This window comes from Mustela putorius, unplaced genomic scaffold (assembly GCF_011764305.1).
Source record: "Mustela putorius furo isolate JIRA1106 unplaced genomic scaffold, ASM1176430v1.1 tig00000145_pilon_pilon_pilon, whole genome shotgun sequence".
NCBI lineage: Eukaryota > Metazoa > Chordata > Mammalia > Carnivora > Mustelidae > Mustela > Mustela putorius.
The window spans coordinates 43,762,304-43,784,674 of NW_025421294.1; positions in this window are offsets into that span (position 1 = coordinate 43,762,304).

A 22,371-nucleotide genomic window follows, 5' to 3' on the forward strand; every position below is an offset into this window, starting at 1 on the left:
GTAATTGGTGATGGCTTGAACAATCAAGTTTCAAAGGATGCTTTTATAGTGCTTTAAAATAGTACTAATTCAGCCTATTATTTTTCCAAGTGCCTGATAATTTTAGATTATCTCAAATGCAAAGGAATATATATATATATATATATATATATATATATATATATATATATATCTTTATACTTTTAGGAAAATAATACCTCTTAAGTCAAGAGGCATATTTTCAGGCTCATATTTTCTTTTTCTTTTTTTTTTCAGGTTTACATTTTCAATTGTTATATTATATACCAACAACATGGTGAATATGAAATTTTTAGACAAAAGAAAAGATTTTCATATGCAGAACTAGATTTCAGAACTTCAAGTGCTTTCAGGAAAATTTCTGAACCCCCACTTAGGAACTGGGCACAGCCTTGTTACTTGAAGGGCAATTCCCCATACTTGGCTTTTTGCCCCCCAATGGAGAAGACAAATCCTACATTGCCTTCTCATTAAGGAAAAAGTAACTGCAAAGACAGTATATTTCTAGAGTAAACAAATCTCCCAGAGGCTGTATTTTTGATAAGTATTTGTGCAGTGCTAGTTTGAAGGTTTAATGGTGTGTAGTGTTTCACTTTAATAGTCAGACTAGCAAAGTATAACAAATGCACTTTAAAAACTTTACACTCTGTGAGCTATGCTTTGACAGGGCTTCCTTGGAATCAGGAGGTAATACGGCTTCTCAGTGAGCCACAGCTACATTTCAAGCTGAAGAGGAAATTATTCTTGAACCATTGGATCTGTTGGTAATTTGGGTTCAGTTTACGGTGGCCTTTTAAAATTCACCCTGTCTCCCTAGGTTTGCCCAGCTAGAGCTCAGAGTCGAGAGATTATGCAAAGGTGATGACTGCTAACAGAAGGTGGTTCAGAGGTCTGTATGAGTGTGTAAATCAAGTAGGCATGAGTGGCCCAATTATGCCCATTGTACAATGTTACATTTTTTACTTAGACATGGAATATGTGAAGGTATTCCCAGAAAACATAACAAAATACAAAAACTAGTGAAACTTTTCATATAATTTCATATATGATTATTTCATAGGTAACCAATAGCCTAACACAGCTGAGTGAATCTCTGTATATATACATAAGGATATAGACACATACACCTATACACATGCACAGTGACATACATATGTATGCATGCACATAGACACACACACACATATACCCGTTTTCTCACAAATGTTTGCAGATCCCCCCAATACCATATGTATCTTGGAAATAATCTCCACCATTATTATTTAATTTTCAAAACTGAGTTGGGATGTCTGAATATGGGTTCTGTACCAGACTGCTTGGATTCAAATCCCTATTTCATTAAAAGCATTCTTGCAGTATTCTAACCTTCTTGGGCCTCAGTGTCTTCAACTATCAACATGAAAATAATAATACCAAAGTCTCACTTCAGAGTCATGAGAATTTTATAATGCAAGTAGTGTGTTTTGTATATGAAGTACATCAAAATGAAAGCTATAAATAATCTATCTTCTCATAAGAAAAACAGTTTCTGGGACAGCCAGCTATAGAGATTTAACTGCTAGTTAGTGGATGCTGGTTAAAATTGATCTGGCTGCAAATATCTGGCTTACTAGTATTAGCTTAGCATGTTCAAGAGTCCAAGGGCATGTGATACAACTCAAGAGCAAAATGTAAAGCCAGGAAATCTAGAATCAGGGGGAAAATGTCATGAGGTATCAAAGCTTCTGCTCTCTCGATTTCTTACTCACAGGGGTCAAACAGGCTCTTCATAACTGGTGTGGTTCAATCTGCAGACTGCCTTCCTCTGGTTTTCTCCACATGCAATACCCATGCAGCTCTCAAAAATTTATGCTAGGTTCCACCCATGTGCTACCAACCAGCTGGAGAGAGAAGCCAGTTACCCAGCTTGCACTAGGAATCTGCTCCTGAGACATTCAGCTATGCCACAGACCAGGCACTCAGTGCCCACTCTTGTTGGGAGACAGAGAAGTCCTCAGAGCAAGGGAAACATTAAGAGTAGACAAGATTTCTCAAAAGATACTAATGAAAATGTACATAATGATTATAATCTTTGGTTAAATAAAAGCATGAAATAGTAGTATAGTCTCAATAAAGTTTCCTGTTAATTAATTGAGTGTCATGAAATATTTCTTTCTTTCCTCCCACTAGGGGGCTGATATATTTCTTAGATGTGTTAGTCCACATACACCTCGGGAAGTACATTGTAAAAAAAACTAATTTATTTTCCCCGTGATTCATGAGCAGCCTCAAAGCTAAAAATTGGTTTACCAGGGATCAGAAATAATCTTGACTCATCCTAGTCACATTGCAGAAAAAAAAAAATTCACTTATGATATAATTCTTTGGTCATAGCTATTGTTATTGCTATTAAATTCTTTATCCTTCAGTTGGAACTCAGGAAGAAAAAGAAAACAATGCTGATTCATTGAGTTTTCTAGTTAATCAGTGGTTCACTCTAATGAGAATCTCAGTGGGTTTTCTGAGGAGATTCACAAGGAAACCTTGTTGAGTATGATACAACTTAATAAGCATGGTGCAGAGAGCATTCAAAAAAGAAGTATTCCATGGGGAGTTTCTCAAAAATAATGTCTATTGTAGATGGTACCCAGACATTCATGGATTTGAATGTTGCCTGTGTGTGATAAGAAAACATTAATTCAGAAAAAGATCAAAGGGGGCACCTGGGTGGTTCAGTGGGTTAAGCCTCTGCCTCCAGCTCCGGTCGTAATCCCAGAGTCCTCGGATCAAGCCCCACATCAGGCTCTCTGCTCGGCAGGGAGCCTGCTTCCCCCTCTCTCTCTGCCTGCCTCTCTGCCTACTTATGATCTCTCTCTGTGTGTCAAATAAATAAATAAAATCTTTTTTAAAAAGAAAAATATCAAAGAACTAGTAGTAAACATATTTCTTCCTAAAAATACAGAAGCCTATAGGAATGAATGTGTCCTTAAGACTCTAGGTTAGGTACCTGGTCCTGGAGTTCAAGGTCCTTGCTTTGCCAAGTCATAAACAGATGCACATATACCTGATAAATTTCTATAATTTCTCATTCATACTTCTAAAAGTTTATGCTTTCAGAAAAGATTCAAATTTATCTTACTAAAACCCTCTTATTTTAGTTGCCAAACTTATATAGCAAATATAATTTTATTATTTAATTTATCATCATTATTATCTATTGAAGGTACTCAAAATTAAACATTATTATAACAGGAAAAGAGCACACAAAAATGGGAGATGGGTGAAGAATTTGAACTGATACATTGAAAGAATTTTAAGGGTGGTTGGATGGCTCAGCCAGTTAAATGTCTGACTCTTGAGTTTGTTGAAGATCTCAGAGTCATAAGACTGAGCCCCAGGTTGGGCTTTGCACCGGGCGTAAAAACTGCTTAAGATTCTCTTTCTCCCTCTCCTTCTGCCCCTCCCCCCACCTTTTCTCATACTCTCTCTCTCCCTAAAAAAACAGACTATTTTTATGATTTTATAATTATAATTTATAATTCACTAAGAAGTGTCATTTGTATAGCAAGAAAAGTTATTACTTTAAGAGTGTTATTCAGTGTGGGTGGGAAAAAAAAAATTAAGGACACTATAGATAGGTACCATGGTAGTGACAGTCTTGCAACCTGAGAAAGTGCATTGTTTAGTATTTCCTAACGTATTTTTTTTCCACATAAGATTTGTTCTAGATAGCTGGAAGTCAGAGTAGGGATTTAAAGAGGCAACATAAAGACTTTGTGTCTTTGGAAAAGAAACAGAGAAAGTGAATCACTGGCAGGGTAACAGTAGTTTTCTAAATCAGTAAAGATCAAAACATAGATGCACCTGGCTCATGATAGAAAGTAAAAGGCTACCACACCCTCCAGGATTAGTGTTTCTTTTTATCTTGATATTTCTGCAGGTCATAATACATGGTAAAGTGATAACTGACAAATAGAGGGAAAAATTAAAGGCTATAAAGCACATTTTCTGTCATTCAACATAATTGTGACAATGGCCAGAATTTAAATTGATGAAATCTGAATACTTCTGGGTAATACAGGTATCTCTCATTTTACACAAAATCTTTGTCAATAGCTCAGGAAAAGTAGACTCTATAGACTTCTACAGAAACCCAGAGACTTGATTACTGAGTGAGGAATCAGACCAGAGAAACCAATGTTAAGTTGTTAAGAATCATAAACATATGGCATGAACTTTAAAGGGTCAGATTTTTTGTCACAACATTATCTATAATAGCCAAGATGTTGAACAACCTGTGTCCATTAATGGATAAATGGATAAAGAATATGGCACATGTATACATACACATACATACACATGCATACACATATACCTGCAAACACATGCAAATGTATATGTGCATACATACATATACATGCATATATGTATACACACACAATGAGATATTAATCATAAAAAATGATCTAAGATTTGCCATTTGTGACAACAATGATGGCCCTGGAGGGTATTATGCTAAGTGAAATAAGTCAGAGAAAGACAAATACCATATAATTTCACTTATATCTGGAATCTAAAAAACAAGATAAATTAATAAACAAAACAGAAACTCATAGATACAGGAAACAAACTGTTGGTTATTAAAGTGGGGAGGAAATGAGGTGCATAGGTAAGATAAGTGAAGGGGATTAAGAGGTGTAAGCTTCCAGTTATAAATAAATAAGTCATGGAGATGTAATGCATAGCATAGGGAATATAGACAATGATATTGTAATAAATTTGTATGGTGACAGATGGTAACTGGACTTAACATGGGGCTCATTTCTTAATGTATAAAAATATTGAATCATAGTGCTGCCTGGGTAAATTTGTCAGTTAAGTGACTAATTCTTGAATTTGGCTCTCATCATGATCTTAGGGTTGTTAGATTGAGCCCCAAGTCAGGGCTGTGCACTGGGTGTGGAAACTGCTTAAGATTCTCTCTCCCCCTCCCCCTCTGCCGCTTCTCCTGCCACTCTGCACACAGGTGCACACTGTGAAAGCTGACACTCACTTTCTCTCCGTCTCCTTCTTGAAAAAAAAAAAAAACATTGAATCACTATGATGCAAATCTGAAACTAATAGGATATTGTATGTCAATTATACTTCAGTTAAAAAATAATCAAACTTTATCCAAGTTGCTTTAACCTAAAAATGTAAAAGATTATATCCCCAAAATAATTTTCTCTAAAAAAATTCTGTCCAAACTGACAACCATCAACAAACTAAATTTGATCTTTGTCTCTTATTCAGGAATCTTTACTGTGGTATTATGCATTGGGCTTCGTGAATGGTAGAACCAGGAATGAAAAAATAGAGTTCCTTCTCTTTCTGAGATTTTTGGTCAATTCACAAATAGTGCTGGAGACCAGAATATTTAGATACTAGTGTAAATTGTGTTCTTTGCAGGCCACTTTGGCTCAATGTAAAATATCCCTATATAGATAAACATAAATGGGTGCAGTGGGACATTCTTATTGAGTATTGACTATTTGAGTTCCTACGTTTACAAGGTTAGAAGAATAGCAAAAATTTTCTTAAATAAAAATGTTGACTAGTAAAGGCTATTTGTGAAACTAGTATCCACTCAAATAATCCTTCTCACATAATGTAAGAGTCAATGGAACATGCTACTATAGGACACCAAAACAAGTGATACTCCAAAGGTGTTGAAAGGAACACACCCCATATATAATTTCAATGCTTATGAGAGAAGTTTGTTTTGGAAGTAGAGGCCTTTGTTTTAAATATGTAAATGTTAGAAGCTGCCTGGGCTCGATTTTTTGCTCTACCATGTACTAACTCTGAGGTTTTGGACAGGTAGCAATCTCTCCATGTTCTAGCTTTTTATTTGTAAAATGGGACAATAGGGGCGCCTGGGTGTCTCAGTGGGTTAAGACTCTGCCTTCCACTCAGGTCATGATCTCCGGGTTCTGGGTCAAGCCCCATGTCAGGCTCTCTGCTTGGTGGGGAGCCTGCTTCCCCCTTTCTCTCTCTGCCTGCCTCTCTGCTTATTTGTGATCTGTCCAATAACTAAATAAAATCTGTGTAAAATGGGACAATAGTTCTTATTACACAGTGATGTTGTAAGGATGAAATAAGGTAATGTCTGTAAGACATTTAGAACAGGGCCTGACACATAATAGGTATCCAAATATTAGGTAGTATTAAAAAAAGAAAATTATGAAACTACAGAATTGATGGAAACACAAATAATTACCAAACAAAAAGTTTGTACCACTTTTTTTTTAATTTTCATATAAAAACTGGTGTGTGTTTTTGGGAGGCATGGGGTAGCTGGGTGATGGACATTGTGGGGGTGGGTAGGGAATGTGCTATTGCGAGTGCTGTGAATTGTGTCTCTGAAACAAATAATACACTATATGTCTATAAAAATAAATAAATAGATAGATAGATAGTTTAGGTATCAAAATATTAATAGAAGCTGGTAGGAAAATTGATGAAGCCCTTGACAATCTTACTGCAAAAGTCTAAAGTAGAGTAAATTAAGCTATGTATTTGTATCATTAATGTGGTGGAAGTTGCCTATTATTCATTACTTATTTTCTAAGAGTTATTTATACTCGAATTTTTTAAATATAAAAAGTATCTTCATATTTCTTAATTTTTTTATAATTAATAGAAATTTGAGGGTAACTATCCATAAAAATACGTATCTGTTTGGGGCACCTGGGTGGCTCAGTGGGTTAGGCCTCTGCCTTCGGCTCAGGTCATGATCCCAGGGTCCTGGGATCGAGCCCCACATCGGGCTCTCTGCTCTGCAGTGAGTCTGCTTCCTCCTCTCTCTCTGCCTGCCTCTCTGCCTACTTGTGATCTCTGTCAGATAAATAAAGAAAAAAAAAAAAAATCTTTAAAAAAAAAAAAAAAAAAAATACGTATCTGTTTGTCACATTGGATTCTGTGTATGGGTACATGTAGCCACAAGATTACAAATAAAGTGTTTCCTCTTAGAAATATAAATAAAATGACTAATTAAAGTTGACTAATAAATAACCAGCTAACAATTTAATACTTCAGTGTAGAAGTTATATATTATCTATTATAAATATGTTGATCTTGTTGGTTATTTGGAGTATTTTACATACCTCATTACATATGTAACTAAAATAGAGGGTCTTTATAAGATAACCAGTGATTATCAGCAAACCAAACTAACACTGCTTCATGAAAATAAAAGCCTTTCTTTTACTGAAGCAAAAGTAGATAAATAAATAAAATCTTTAGCTATAATAAATATGGATTGAGGAGAATTGCCACTTCAACAGAGTTTTCCAGTGGACAGGAAAATGAAAAACAGCAAGATATCTGAACACTTAACCAAATTTTTTTCTATCTTTAGATGAATTATTAAATCTCATATCTCTGAAATCTAGCATCTCTATTCTAAAGATATATCCTTTGAACAGATTTCTAGTGGCTGAAATAGAAAAACTTGCCAGTATGCTAGGAAACCCTCCTTTACATCAGAGAACAATTTAGACACATTAAAATTCAAATGTGAGATTAATTTTTACTTGACCTGGCAGATTTAGTAAAACAATGCACTTATAAGGGGGGCAGGTGATGTGATGAGCCCTGGGTGTTATATGCAACTGATAAATTATTGAATACTACATTAGAAATCAATGATGTACAATAAGTTGGCTAATTTAATTTAAATAAAAAAGATTTTTTTTTTTAGAAAATAGAGGGCATAAGAATTTTCCAAGATGTTTTTGATGTTTTCCAAGAAGCTCTGAAAGGTAAACAAAGGCAATACAAAGTGCTTCCTTCTAAACAGAGGATGGACTGTTTTAGCTTAACTGGCCTTGAAAATAATTTGATATTTTCATGATTCTCCAATCTTGTATTCAACAAATACTAATTAGGTTCTGATTATGTATGAGGCCCTTTTCTATATATTAGAAATGACCCCAAGGACTTTAATACCCTACTTTTATCAATGAATAGATGATCTAGACAAAAAATTCAATCAGGTACACATAATATTTAAATGACACATTAGACCAGATGGACTAAACAGACATTTACAGAACACTCCATCCCAAAACAACAAAATATTCTTTTCAACCACATATGATATTCTCCAGCATATATCATATGTTAGACCACAAAACAAGTCTTAAAACATTTAAGAGGATTGAAATAATATTAAACATCTTTTCTAATCATAAAGCATAAAACTAGAAATTAATTATGTGAACAAAACTGGAAAATTCAAATATGCATAGATTAAAATGACATGCTCATGAACAATCAATGGGTCAAAGTAGAAATAAAAAGAGATAAGAAATACCTGAAGACAAATGAAAATGGAAATGTAACATACCAAAATCTATGGGATACAACAATAGCAGTTCTAAGAAAAAAATTTATAGCAATAAATCCCTACAAGAAAAGTCTCAAGTGAAGAATCTAACTTTATACCTAGAAACAACAAAGGCCAAAGGCAGTTGAAGAAAGAAATGGCAAGGTTTAGAAATAGATGTAAATAAAATAAAAAGGCAATAGAAAAGTTCAATGAATCTAAAAGCTGGATCTTTGAAAAGATAAAATTGACACAATTTTAGCTAGATTGACCAAGAAAAACAAAGGAATTCAAATAAATAAAATCAGAAGTAAATGAGGAGATATTACAATTGATATGAAAGAAAAATACAAAAAAAAAAATTTAAGAGACTATTGTAAATAATTACACACAAACACATTGGACAACCTAAAAGAAATGGATAAATTCCTAGAAAATACTGTCTACCAAAACTGAATGATGAAATATAAAAATGTGAACAGACAGATTATTAACAGAAAGACTGGATCGGAAATCTAAAACCTACAAATAAAGAAAGTCCAGGGTCAGATGTCTTCACTGGTAAATTACGCCAAACATTCAAAGAAGAGTTAATACCAATCCTTCTCAAACTTTTCCAAATAATAAAAAAGGTGGGAACTACTCCAAACTCATTTTATAAGGCCAGCATTACCATGAAGCCAAAACTACACAAGAATCCCACAAGAAAAGAAAATTATAAGTCAATATTCCTGATGAACAAAAATGTAAAAATACTCAACAAATATTAGCCAGTTTAATTCAACAATATAGTAAAAGAATCATACACCATATCCAAGCTAGATTTATTCTAAGGATGCAAGGATGGTTCAACATTGGTAGATCAATCAAGGTGATATACCACATTAACAAAATAAAGGATAAAATCATATCATTTCAATAGATACAGACAAAACATTTGACAAAATTCAAGGTCCACTGAATATCAAATGATAAAAACACTCAATAAAGTCAGTACAGAGGGAATGTACCTCAGCATAATAAAGGCTGTAAGGTTTTCATCTAAGATTAAAACAAAACAAAACAAACAAACAACAACAACAACAACAAAAAACAAAGCAAGGATACCCACTCTCATCACTTCTATTCAACATAGTATTGGAAGTCCTAGCTGGAGCTATTAGGCAAGGAAAAAATAACAGATACCAATTGGAATGGAATAAGTAAAATTGTCAGTATTTGCAGGGAACATGATATTATATATAGAAAACCCTAAAGATTCCATCAAAAAACTGTTAGAACTCATAAACAATTTAAGTAAAGTGTCAGGATACAAAATCAATATGCAAAAATCTGTTTCATTTACATATGCTAATAATGAACTATCAGAAAGAGAAATTAAGGAAACAATTCCATTTATAATCCCAACAAAAAGAATTACATTCTTAGGATAAATTTAACCAAGAAGGTGAAAGACCTGCACGCTGAAAAGTCTAAGACATTAATTAAAAAAAAATAAAGAAGACACAAATAAAAGGAAATATATTTTATGCTTATAGATTAAAAAATTAATATTTTTCAAATGTCCATATTACCAAAAGCAATCTACAGATTCAACACAACCTTTTTCAAAATCTCAATGGCAGGGGGCGCCTGGGTGGCTCAGTGGGTTAAGCCTCTGCCTTCAGCTCAGGTCATGATCTCAGGGTCCTGGGATCGATCCCCGCATCGGGCTCTCTGCTCAGCAGGGAGCCTGCTTCCCTTCCTCTCTGCCTGCCTCTCTGCCTACTCGTGATCTCTGTCTGTCAAATAAATAAATAGAATCTTTAAAAAAAAAAAAATCTCAATGGCATTTTTCAGAGAAATGGAACAAACAATCTTAAAATTTGTATGGACACACAAAAATTCCAAGAAGCCAAAGTAATCCTGAGAAAAAAGGGCAAAGCTGGAGATTTTATCCTAATGTGATTTCAGATTATATTACAAAACTATGATAATCAAAACCAGTATGGAATTGGCATAAAAACAGATACACAGATCAGGGGAAAGAATAGAAACCCCAGAAATAAACCAACACATCTATGGGTTTATACGTCAATTAATTTGTGACAAAGAAGCCAAGAATATACAAAGGGAAAGGGCAGTGTCTTCCATAAAGGATAGTGGGAAAACTGGACAGCCTAACGCAAAAGAATGAAACTTTACCACTGTCTTACACCATACAAAAAATTAACTAAAAATCAATTAAAACCTTAAACATAAGACTTGAAACCTTAAGACTCTTAGAAGAAAACATAGGCAGTGTGTTCCTTGGCACTTGTCTTCATGATGATTTTTTAAAAATTTGGTACCAAAATTGAAAGCAACACAAGCAAAAATAAACAAGTGGGGCCACACCAAACTAAAAAGCTTCTGGACATCAAAGGAAACCATCAATGAAACAAAAAACAACCTGCAAATCATATGTCTGATAAGGGATTAATATCCAAAATATATAAAGAACTCATACAACTCAACAGAGGAAAAATCCGATTAAAAAATGGGCACAAGCCCTGAATAGATATTTTTTCCACAGAAGACATACAGAGGGTCAAGAGGTACTTCCTTGAATAAAAGAATCTCTACATCAATAGGTAAATGGAAACCCAAACCACAATGAGATATCTCTTCACACCAGACAGATGGGCTATTATCAAAAAGACAAGAGATAACATTTGGTGAACTTATGGAGAAAAGGTGACCCTTGTGCAGTGTTGGTGGTCATATAAATTGGTGCAGCCACTAAATAAAAGAATATGGAAGTTCCTCAAAAAATAATAGAACTACCACATGTTTAGCAATTCCATGCCTGGGTATTCACCTAAAGAAAATGAAAATACTAACTCAAAAAGATAGATGCACTTCATTTTCATTACAGCATGATTTATAGTAGCCAAGACATGGAAACAATATGTGTCCATTTGTGGAAGAATGGATCAACTGTGATACATATGAGTATTATTCAGCCATAAGACAGACTGAAATCTTGCTATTTGTAATAACATGGATGGACCTCAAGGGTATTATGTTAAGTGAAATACATTAGACAAAAATAAATAACATATGATCTCTCTTTTATGGGGAATCTCAAAACAAAACAAACAAACAACAACAAAAACATGCTCGTAGGTAATACAGAGAAGCGACAGATGTTGTAAGAGGTTGGGGGTAGGGCAAAGGAAGAGATGGGTGAACTTTTTTCTATTTTTCAGTTCAAATAAATTCAATAAAAATTTAAAAGGAAAAAGAAATAAATAAGAATTTAAAAATTAATTTAGTATTAGTTCCCTATCTGGAAGTAAAAGCTGATGCCCATAGTTGATTTTCAATAGCAATAATCATCTCTTGGTTTTCAGAGGCTTATGTATACTGTGCCAAAATATCTGTAGGAAAGTGGCAAACTATTATTATTTCTGTTTTTTTTTCCCTAATAACAACTGAATAGCGATTCAGATTTTTGTTTGCAACTTTTCATTTGAATATATGATACTGTGCAGGTATTTGAATATATGATACTGTGCAGATACGAATGCACACCTGATATTTATAATATTTATTAACTTCTACCAAAGACAAGGAAAACATACTAGTCCTCTTTCTAATATTTTGTATAAACACTACTCCTTCTGTAAGTTGAGTTAAATTTGAGTGTGATTTTTTTTCCTTTTTCCCAATCTCTGATCAATGCTGATTTACTGTCATCTGTAAGCAACTAAACATGTTCAAACAGTTTATACACTGTAAGTTCACGGAAAGGGGGTAAGGGTAATAATAATGCCATGATGCTTCCTCATGTTCATTTAAGACTTTGTCATATTTCCATCTCTAACCACTTTGGCTGAACAAGATTTAATTCAAAACATTTCTGCTCTTATTTTCTAAGCAAATTTAAGATTCTGTTTACTTATGTGTGCTCACTGGAGGTCATGCTGAAAAACGAGCCTCCAAGTATGCTGGGGAGACCATAAAATATGAAATGGTAATAGTTAAGCTTATAATCTATTATTCTCTTTACATGAAATAGAGCAACCCAGCATGTTCATTGAATTGAAGATTATAAAGTACTTGCATAATGCCAAAGGAATGCTGTTTCAACTAAAAATTTATCACCAGAATGCTTGTTATATGTAATGTTTGCTTTGGAATCAGACATAAGAATAAGCACAATATCATATTTAGCTGATTCTTCATCTTAAAGGACATTTAAGATAATAGGTGGCTCATAAGAAGGGAAAAATACATTTTATATAGTATCATAAGCCTTTCCTGAATGTTAATATATTCATGAATGTCTGAAAACAACTAGATACCATAAACTATTTATAGTATGTTAAAATTTTTCCAAAGAAGTAATATCTTATTATATTGCTATAAAGCATACAATTTGATTATATTTTTAGTATATTACTTTTTTTTTAAACTTTGGAACACTAGTATATTGCCTTTAAAGCTACTGACTTCTCATATATTGCTGAACTCATATTTAAATTATATCATTTCTGTTTCTCAGTACTACTATATTATACCCAATTCTACTTATTTTCCCTTAAGTCTAAAGAGATGACTTTATGTGGCAGAGTAAAGAAATAGGCACATAATTCTGATTTTGATTAGCAATTGGAATACCTACCCTGTGATCAGGGAGTTAAAATAAATCAGAGATGCACCAACTCAGAGTCCTGAATATTGTATTATGCTTAAAAAGGTAAGTTTTTATGTCATGCAGACTTGAAACATTTGTTTACAGCACTTACAGAGTATGTAAATATGGGCATATTATTTACTTCTTCTGAGCCATAGTTTCAACTGAAAGGGAGGTTCCATAAGGGCAAGGGTTTAGGTTTGTTTTATTTTATATTCCCCATAGCTAAATGAGTGCCTGGGATAGAGGTGAAACTCAACCAATACCTACTGAATGAATAAACACAAAGCACAAATAGTAGTTTAGGGGTGCCTGGGTGGCTTAGTCAGTTAGGTGTCCAGCTCTTGGTTTCTGCTTAGGTTATGATCTCATGGGTCATGAAATCCAGCACCTGTGCATAGGGCTTCTCTCTCAGTGGGTATTCTGCTTGAGATTCTCTCCCTCTGCCCTTTCCCTCACTCACATGCCCTCTCTCTCAAATAAATAAATAAATCTTTTTTAAAAAACAAGTTTATACAGATGTTGAGAAAATACGATAGGACAATTATATGAATAAATTTCACTGCAAAGAGCAAGCACTCACAAATATCCATTATACATAACGTCCTGATTTTTCCTGCCTGAATAAAGAATTGTGAATATTTTTAGACTTAGTATGCAGCTACCAATTTTCAAAATAAGTATTGATTCAGTGAGAAAAAAAATCCATCATTATTGCATACCATGTTGAGAAAAATCATGGTTAACTGGTTTATTTTTCACTTTTCACTTTTATAATCTGGCATGTTTGAATGCATCATTTTTTAAGGATGCCATTAAATTCCAACTTTCGACCCAGGGCTATTTACTTCAGTTGTTAGTCCAGGTTTACCAGGCACAGAGAGCTATCACTAAGTGTCAGAATAGGTTACTTAAATTAGAACTATTCAAAATGTCACAAAAGTTATTAGTTGGTAATGCCTGACTGTCACTGTGGAGTAACAATAATGTGTGTTTACTAAACAGCTACCCAACTTAATTATACTTAGAACAAAATAAAAACAATGGTTTTGTTCTAGAATGAACCTGCAGTTGGTATTTAACTAAGAGTTGGTGAAATCTTTGGCTGTATGTGGGTCAAGAAACTATTCTCAGTAGGGCAGAAGAATTTAGGACCTCTTCTTTCATTCCCCTAGTTCCCTGATCCTCTTCAATCAGCTCGACACCAGACAGTTTCAGCTGGAAGGGAATAGAAGTATTTAACAAGGAAATGCTTTCATTTTCTTATCCTTTTATCCTGGCTTCCCAAAGAAAATACTGCAATTGCTAGCCCACACTTCCCTTCTTCTCTCTTAAAGAGAAAGAATTATTACTGTATTGGGATAAAGTCAAACTATGTACAAAAAGAATGGAGAAACAAGAAGAAAACTGAGAGCTAAGAATTGAGGGAAAATTTGTGGGAATAAAGTTGAGGATCTGAAGCATCTAGAGAGAGAAATGGGTAATAGAAGAATATAATCTCAACATTATATGTTTTGCTATACTTGCATCACCTTCACACTGAAAGTGCAAGTATTAAATAAAGATATTGATGTGATGCTGCTCAAAAATTTGGCACTTTATGGTCCAAGATTTATAAAGGGAATAATTTATTTATATTTTTAAATAGGAAACTTCATTATTAATTGCAAGGGAGGGGGACTTGTTGTTGTTTTTGGTTGTTTTGTTTTTGTTTTTCAGTGACTCTATCTTCAAAAGCTCATTGCTCAGTCTTTAATTATTGAGTCTCTTCAAGCTCTGAAAATTTCAGGAACTAAACTTCCTGAAACCAAGTGTTTCTTCTGTTCCAATTCAGATGCTGCTTTTTTTTTTTTTTTTTCCACTCTCTCTTAGGGGTGGTTTGTCTCACTATGTTGTTTCTCAAATATGCCTCTTGCTGCCAACAGGGGGAGAGTTTTCATATAAGCCTATCTTTTCAAGAGAATAACTTCCTGATAGAGCCTAATCTAAACATAAAAACAAGCAAAAACTTCCCAATGTGTACAACTTTTAAGTTCTATGATCATTCACTTGTAGCCAAAATTAAGCAACATACTTTCTGTTGTAGCAATTTAGTTTTATGTTATTTTGTTTCCCTTCCTTTCATTTCATTTCATTGTACTTTTCCTTTCATTAGCGGTTCTCATTTTGATGGGCATCAGAATTACCTGAAGAACTTGCTAAGACCCAGACAACTGGACAGGTTATGATCATAACCCCACAGGTTATGATTCAGTAAATGTGGGGGAGGGGCTCAGAATATGCATTTCTAATGAGCTCCCAGGTGATGCCAATACTATTGAATACATATGATCAGGTACATTAAACAAGCTTGAGGGAGCTGATACAGTAATTGAAGTCTTGCTCTATATTTCAATGTTAACCTCAGTATTGTTTGTCCAAGAAAATCCTGGAAATTTTGTCAGTTATGTTGTATGGGAAGAAATGGCCATCTTAGTGATATGAAACTAAAATTAATCTCCATCCCTGCAGAAGAATGAATACCCAAATCATAACCAAGTAGTGGTTCAGGGAGTACTCTTTAAATCAACATCTCTGAAGGAAATGGTACTACTCTGAAGTTAACTCCATGAAGTAAAACAAAACAAAACAAAACAACAAAACAAAAAACAGAATACCAAGATAATGACAGGCTTAGTATTTGGACTAATACAGATCCATTAATCATGTATTACTTTAGCCCTGTTTGAATTCAGTTATTGTAACAGCCTGTCTATTCCTGGAAATAAAAAGTATCATCATATAATATTTCCTTTTATTTGTTCTAAAGCTACCCAATCTTGTGGCAAGATGAAGTCTCATTTAACCATAAAAAAGGTACATTTTCATAGAAATGGTTTCCTATTTATGTTTTCTTTAGCTAAGGAGACTCATGGCAGTGTGGAAGTATTGCTATCTGCCAAAATTTCATTACCTTCATATAAGGTCATAAACCTAACTGGTGTGCATCTTTTTATAATCACAGTCTATCACAAGACCCTCTGTGCTCCACTTTATTCATCAGATCAGTAGCAGTACTATTGCATTAAGCTGAGGAAGGTACAAATTTGTAGCTCACATCTCTATTTATATAACCAGACTGCAAATCTTCCCCCCATTTGAACCTTTTCTCTGACTGAAATCAAGATCCTATCAGATACACGATTGGGTGGTTGAGGGTGGGTGTTAGAATAAAGCAACCCCAATGAAGAGAAAGCATTTTTTTTTGTTATAATTTAGAAGATACTGTGATAGAGAACATATGTAAATTGGATCCTTAGATATTTTCACATTTATTTCACTCAGCTTCATTTCTGGGAGAATCACAGAATTACATTAGAACATGAAAATCATATGAAAATAATACAGTGTTCCAGTACGACTTTGCATCTCAAAATACATTATAAGGACCACTTTATGAAGCTCCTAAAAATCATGTGGGACTGGTAAAGAGTAATGTGAACATAAACTCAGCAGTGCAAAACTGCCAATACTGGGAGTAGGGGATACAAATGATCTAAAGCAGGGGTTGGGGTAGGATAACTGAGGTGTCCTCTCAAGAAAACCTATGGAAGGTGGGGAAACAGAACAGAGGAAATGGTTTACTACATTAGAGCTGCAATACAGATCTCAGATGATCCCACAAGAAGCTCAGGAGTTGGGATGGTTTTTCAGAGTTATCCTTTCTAAGAAAACAGAACCTTTATAACCTTGATTAGCCATTGGATGCAGCTGTTCTTGGTGATGGGTTGTTGCCTTGGTAAAACAGCTTCCTTCAGAAAAGGATAATTCCAGATTTCCAGAGAGAGGTTTAGCACCAACCAGCACCTCCAGCAGGTAAGAAGACAAGGACACCTTCATGAGGTGAGAGTTGTGGGTAAAGCAGCACACGGTGCTTACTTTCGGCCAGAGATTAGCAAATGGTAGTCTGCAGCTTTTTCAGTATGGCTCACAAGCTAAGAACAGCTTAATTTTTAAATGTTTGAAAAGACATCAAAGTTATGGCCTTCATATTCAAAACTTCATAAAATTTCAGGCACTGTTCTATATCTCCACATGAATGTACTTATTTTACCTTAACACAGTACTACCTGTACTTCCGACAGGTAGTATTACTTTCTAGATAGGAAAACTGCAGGTTCTAGATAGGATAAGTAAGACATCTAAGTCTACAAGTAGTTCAGCCGGAATCCAAGCCAGTGTGTCTTACTCCAGAGCCTGTCCTTTAATGTGGTTCCACATGCAACGTTCTCCAAGACAGTGAGGGCAGTATGGAAGTGACCAAAAAGGGCACGGAGTTCCCAGAAGGGAAGATTGCTGTGTTTCAGAGAAGCTTTATGGGAGAATAAGGCCACATTTCTACTACAATGATAAGTAACACTAATTGTGAACCACCGTTAAGTTCAATGTTATTCTTATTAGTAGAAAACTTACACTGAGTTATTATTTGAATGTCATCAGTAAAAAAAAATAAAGAAATTTACATATTTTCTTAATTCATGATACACTATGTACTAGTCTCAATTTTGTCTTTTTAGCCCACAAATCCAAAAATATTTATTATTTATACCTTCACACAGAAACTTGCCAATCCTTACTTTATGGGAAGGCTCCATTTTTTAATCATCCGAGGTCATGCTACTCTAGTGAAAAATTCTACAACCATTAGTGTCTAATGCACCAGTTTTCTAGACTTTTTAAGCCCCTAGCTAATGCAGCAGATATATTATGCTTATGGGAAATGAGCATTCTATATTAACCAGAGTAGTTTTCCTGATACATACTTGCACAAACATGAACCTGAGATTTGTCTTCTTACTTACTGCTAAGAATGAAGTTGGACCTAAGATTCATTGAGCCTACCAGCTGCATGAGAAACTCTTGCAAAATCCCATTATAAATATAATATATTTCAAATTCCTGAGGATCACACAAAACAATGTCTGATTTAGTGAAATAAGCAGGATACAGAGTTGTATATACACATTGATCTCAAGTATATATTATGTTTATTTGCTATTTTGTATTTTCATTTATGGTAATAATAAAATGTTTTTTTAATCAATTAATTAATTAATTTTAATTTATTTAAATCATTCATTAATTTATCTATTTACTTACTTAAGTTCAGATTCATATTAAGATATAACTGTTTATGCTCACTGCCTTTAGAGTGTTAGATTAATATGCTGGAAATCTCTCACATGGAGTGGGAACTTGATACTATTTTCTAACTCCACACCTGTGTAAGAAAGCACACTCTACCTTAGTAGATACCCAGACCAGTAATCGCCACAAAATCTCCACTGAGATATTATCATTGGAACTGTACTGGAATTGATATAGTGAAAGATCCTTTCATTAATCCCCTGTAAGCATGTTTAAATATGCCTTTCCTTTTGGAATATCATACTTTTCTAATAAAACATTAGCTGATCTGACTCACTATATGGAATCCCAACAAAAGTTATTGTAACTGCTTTTTTCCTAAAATAATGTGTGTGTGTGTGTGTGTGTGTGTGTCTGTCTAAGTGAGAGAAAGAGACACAGAGTAGAAGAGAAAGAGAGAGAGAGAGGGAAGGAGAGCGAATAGAAGAGATCCATGCAGTCTTGGTTCTGAAAAAGTATTATAAAATTGACTCTAACTGTTTCACAGAGGCATTCATAATTTTTCACCACCTTCCCTTTCTTTCAACTACAGTACAAGAGACCACCTTCTCTTTTTGGATATCTAAAATGTGCTTTCTCTTCAAGATTATGAAAGCTCCATTTTACTTGTTATACTTTAAGTAAGGGAGAATCAGATTCCCACTGCAATAAAGCCCATGCCTATTTAACAACACATTGTAAAATTGGCATCTTGCAATTTATTATTATTACTATTATGCCATTGGCATTTGTAAAAATATTTTGGAAAGGTAGAGTAAGATAAACCTTTACTTTCATATTATGATAGCATAATCTGAAATAAGGACACTACTTATACTGATGGTGAGAAATAAACAGCCATTACCCTTTAGTTTCTTACTTGAAAAAAATCTGGATATAGTTGTAGTAATTTGTATATAATCTTCAACTCAGTAAGTAGGCTGTATTATAGTAAATCAAGTAAAAGAAATTTAATGGATTGTCATTTGTGTTCTAAGTATTCACAATTATTTATGTAAGATTAAGATTTTAATGTATTTGATATATTAAAGACCTGGTGATTTTCAAATTGCTCTCCTGCAAATATACAGAAGTTATTAAAACTGATACTGAAGTAAATAACCACCAGAGAGTTTGCTGTGATAGCCATAACACATTTGAGACCTTTCCCCAAGCACTTGGTATTCTTTTATACTCTTGCCTCTGTTCTTTCTTTTTATTTTACATTTTTTTAGGGGTTGGCATAATTTTCTTCTTATCTTTCTATTCAATCTATTACTCATGTGTCAAGATGCAGCAAAGCCTTTTCTGTGGTTTTTCAGCTTCTCCAAACAGAAAACTTTTTCCCTATCTTGTTCCCATAGTGGCTTATCCATGCATCCATTAAACAAACAAACAAACAAACAAACAAACAAAAAACAGGAAACATTCTGTCATGATTTAAAATATAATTCTGTTCATACACATGAATTTATATGCAATTTCATTAGTCATTATGAAAAGTATCCAAAGGGTTCTGTGTGGGGGGAATGCCTGGCTGGTGCAGCTGGTTAAACATCCGACTCTTGGTTTTGGCTCAGGCTATGACCTCAGGGTCATGATAGAGAGCCCTATGTTGGTCTCCTAGCTCAGTGCAGAGTCTGCTTGAGATTCTCTCTCCCTCTCCCCATCCCCTCCCCCCACGCACATGCTCTCTCTTTCTCAAATAAATAAATATTTTTTTTTTTAAAGAAGGGGTTCTGTATAAATAAACAAAAAAGTAACACATGAGGATGGTAAGGCTAAACAAGAGTACATACATCTAATGTAGCTGAGGTTAAATGAATGAACATCAAATATATCAAAACACATCCTAGAAGTAGCAAAAGTGTAAGAGTGGGGAGAGAAAGAATGAATTTGTGATCTTGTCATAAAATCTCATAGAGTCTATTCAGTGAGATTAAAGTAGTTGCTTAGAAAATTAGAGGGTTTTCTTTTACCTTAAAGACCTTTTTTTTATTGGAGAGTCATAAAGAGCAAATGAAATAATGTAGTAGAGAGGGTCAAGCAACATTCCTGCATTCCAGTAATCACTGTGACCAAGCCCCCATCCACAAAGGAACAACCACCACTAGCCTAAGTCAGGGAGTAGGATGACATGGATGAATCCCAGGAATGGCATAAGAAGGGATGAAAGAAGATAAACAGACATTTGATGCATACTGCTGTGTTCCTGACACTGTGATGTTTACTTTTTATTGTATTAACTTACTTGGTATTCATGAAAAATTTGTATGATAATAATTATTCCATTTTTTAAAATAAGAAAACGAGGTCTAAGAAATTTAAAGAATTCTTTTTAGGTAATAAAGCAATTAAATGTTGGATGTGTAGAGGTACATGATTTCCTTATTTTCACCAGAGCTAGCTATTTTTAAGATTCATCAGAAAACAGATCCCATTAATTTCAAGGATATTTATGATAGAAAGATTCAGATTATGGTAAAAGAACCCTAGATATATAAGTACATGGTCCCTTACATATAACTTGAATTAGTGTATTTGGAACTTCAGCAACTTAACACCAAAAATAGAAGATAGGCAAATATTTGGTTAATAAAGTAGATACATATATATTAAGAGGCCAGATAAGAAAGAGTACGTTTCCTAATTCAGCCTTACTGAGTACTTTATTAATACAAACATTTCTATATCCACTCAGTTCTACAGATAGATGGCTCTCTATTGCTAATATAATTTCATATATAAAGCAAACATATTCAAACTAGCTGTAGAAACTTCATCTTTAAATAGGATTGATGGTGCTATTTATTTATCCCTAGTTAGATATCAATGTAACAAATAATACTATATGTAATCAAACAAAAACATACATATTAATGCTACATTATTGCTATCTTCAAACAAGTGTATTGTCAATTTTCCTGTGCACTTTGTATATTTATTGAATTATGTGTTAAGTAAGTTGTTGTCAAGCAATGATTTTAAGCAACAGCACAGAAGTCTCCCCCTGCTAATACGTGACACCCAGCATGCTGTAGTAATTGGGGAAAGAGTTGAACTTGGTGATCAATGACTTATTTGAGCAAAATGAAAAATCCATGAGCGTAAAAACACTATGGAGTCCTGGATAGAATCACCAAGAAAACCAAATCAATTTTAGAAATGTTGCTAGGATAGGCTGCCAAATTAAACACCTTTATCTTTAATGTATATGTATACCCATAGACACTCACAGACACTCACACACATTCACAAACAGCATGCCATTCTCTCAGATAATGAAGTTTAAAGAAAAAGTAGACACATAAAATGTAAAGAATTGAAATAAAACCCATGTCATTTCTGCATGTGAATTCAGTTTTTACAGAACTGAAACAAAGAGAATCATAACTTGTATACTAGGAACTCTCCAATACATTTCCCATACAAAATTTTAAATGCTTATACTATATGAGATAACAATATCAACGTGTCAAAATTGAGGGTGAATTATTAAGGGCATACACCAATCTAAAAGCCATTTTGATATAAGAATATATACCTAATTTTGTAAATGTATTAGATAAGAGAAAGGTGTTTCCATCACCTCACCAAATATTCCTTACTCTCCAAATCCAACTATCTAAACTTTAATTAAAAATATAAAGCTTCAATATTGGACTTTTAGGGGTTTGGGATTATTATTATCTTGATCAAACTAAACTTTTTCCTCCAAATTAAGTATCATGTTTATAAAGAAAAAAATACTTCGATTTGAATTTAATTTTAAAATTGAAAATGAGGGGCACCTGGGTGGCTCAGCGGGTTAAAGCCTCTGCCTTCATTTCAGGTCATGATCCCAGGGTCCTGGGATGGAGCCCCACATCAGGCTCTCTGCTCCGCAGGGAGCCTGCTTCCTCCTCTCTCTCTGCCTGCCTCTCTGCCAACTTGTGATTTCTGTCAAATAAATAAATAAAATATTTTAAACAAATAAATAAAAGAATTGAAAATGATAAGTATTTAATGTGGAAAACTTTCTCTTCCTTCCTTCCTGATGTACTTAAACCATTGCATTGCATAGACACATGTGGATGATACAACTGTAACTTACAGAATAAGCATGCTTATAGTGTAAAAAAGAGCTAATATGAGTTGTAATGAAATTTAACAGATGAAAGCTTCCATTAAATTTTGTTTA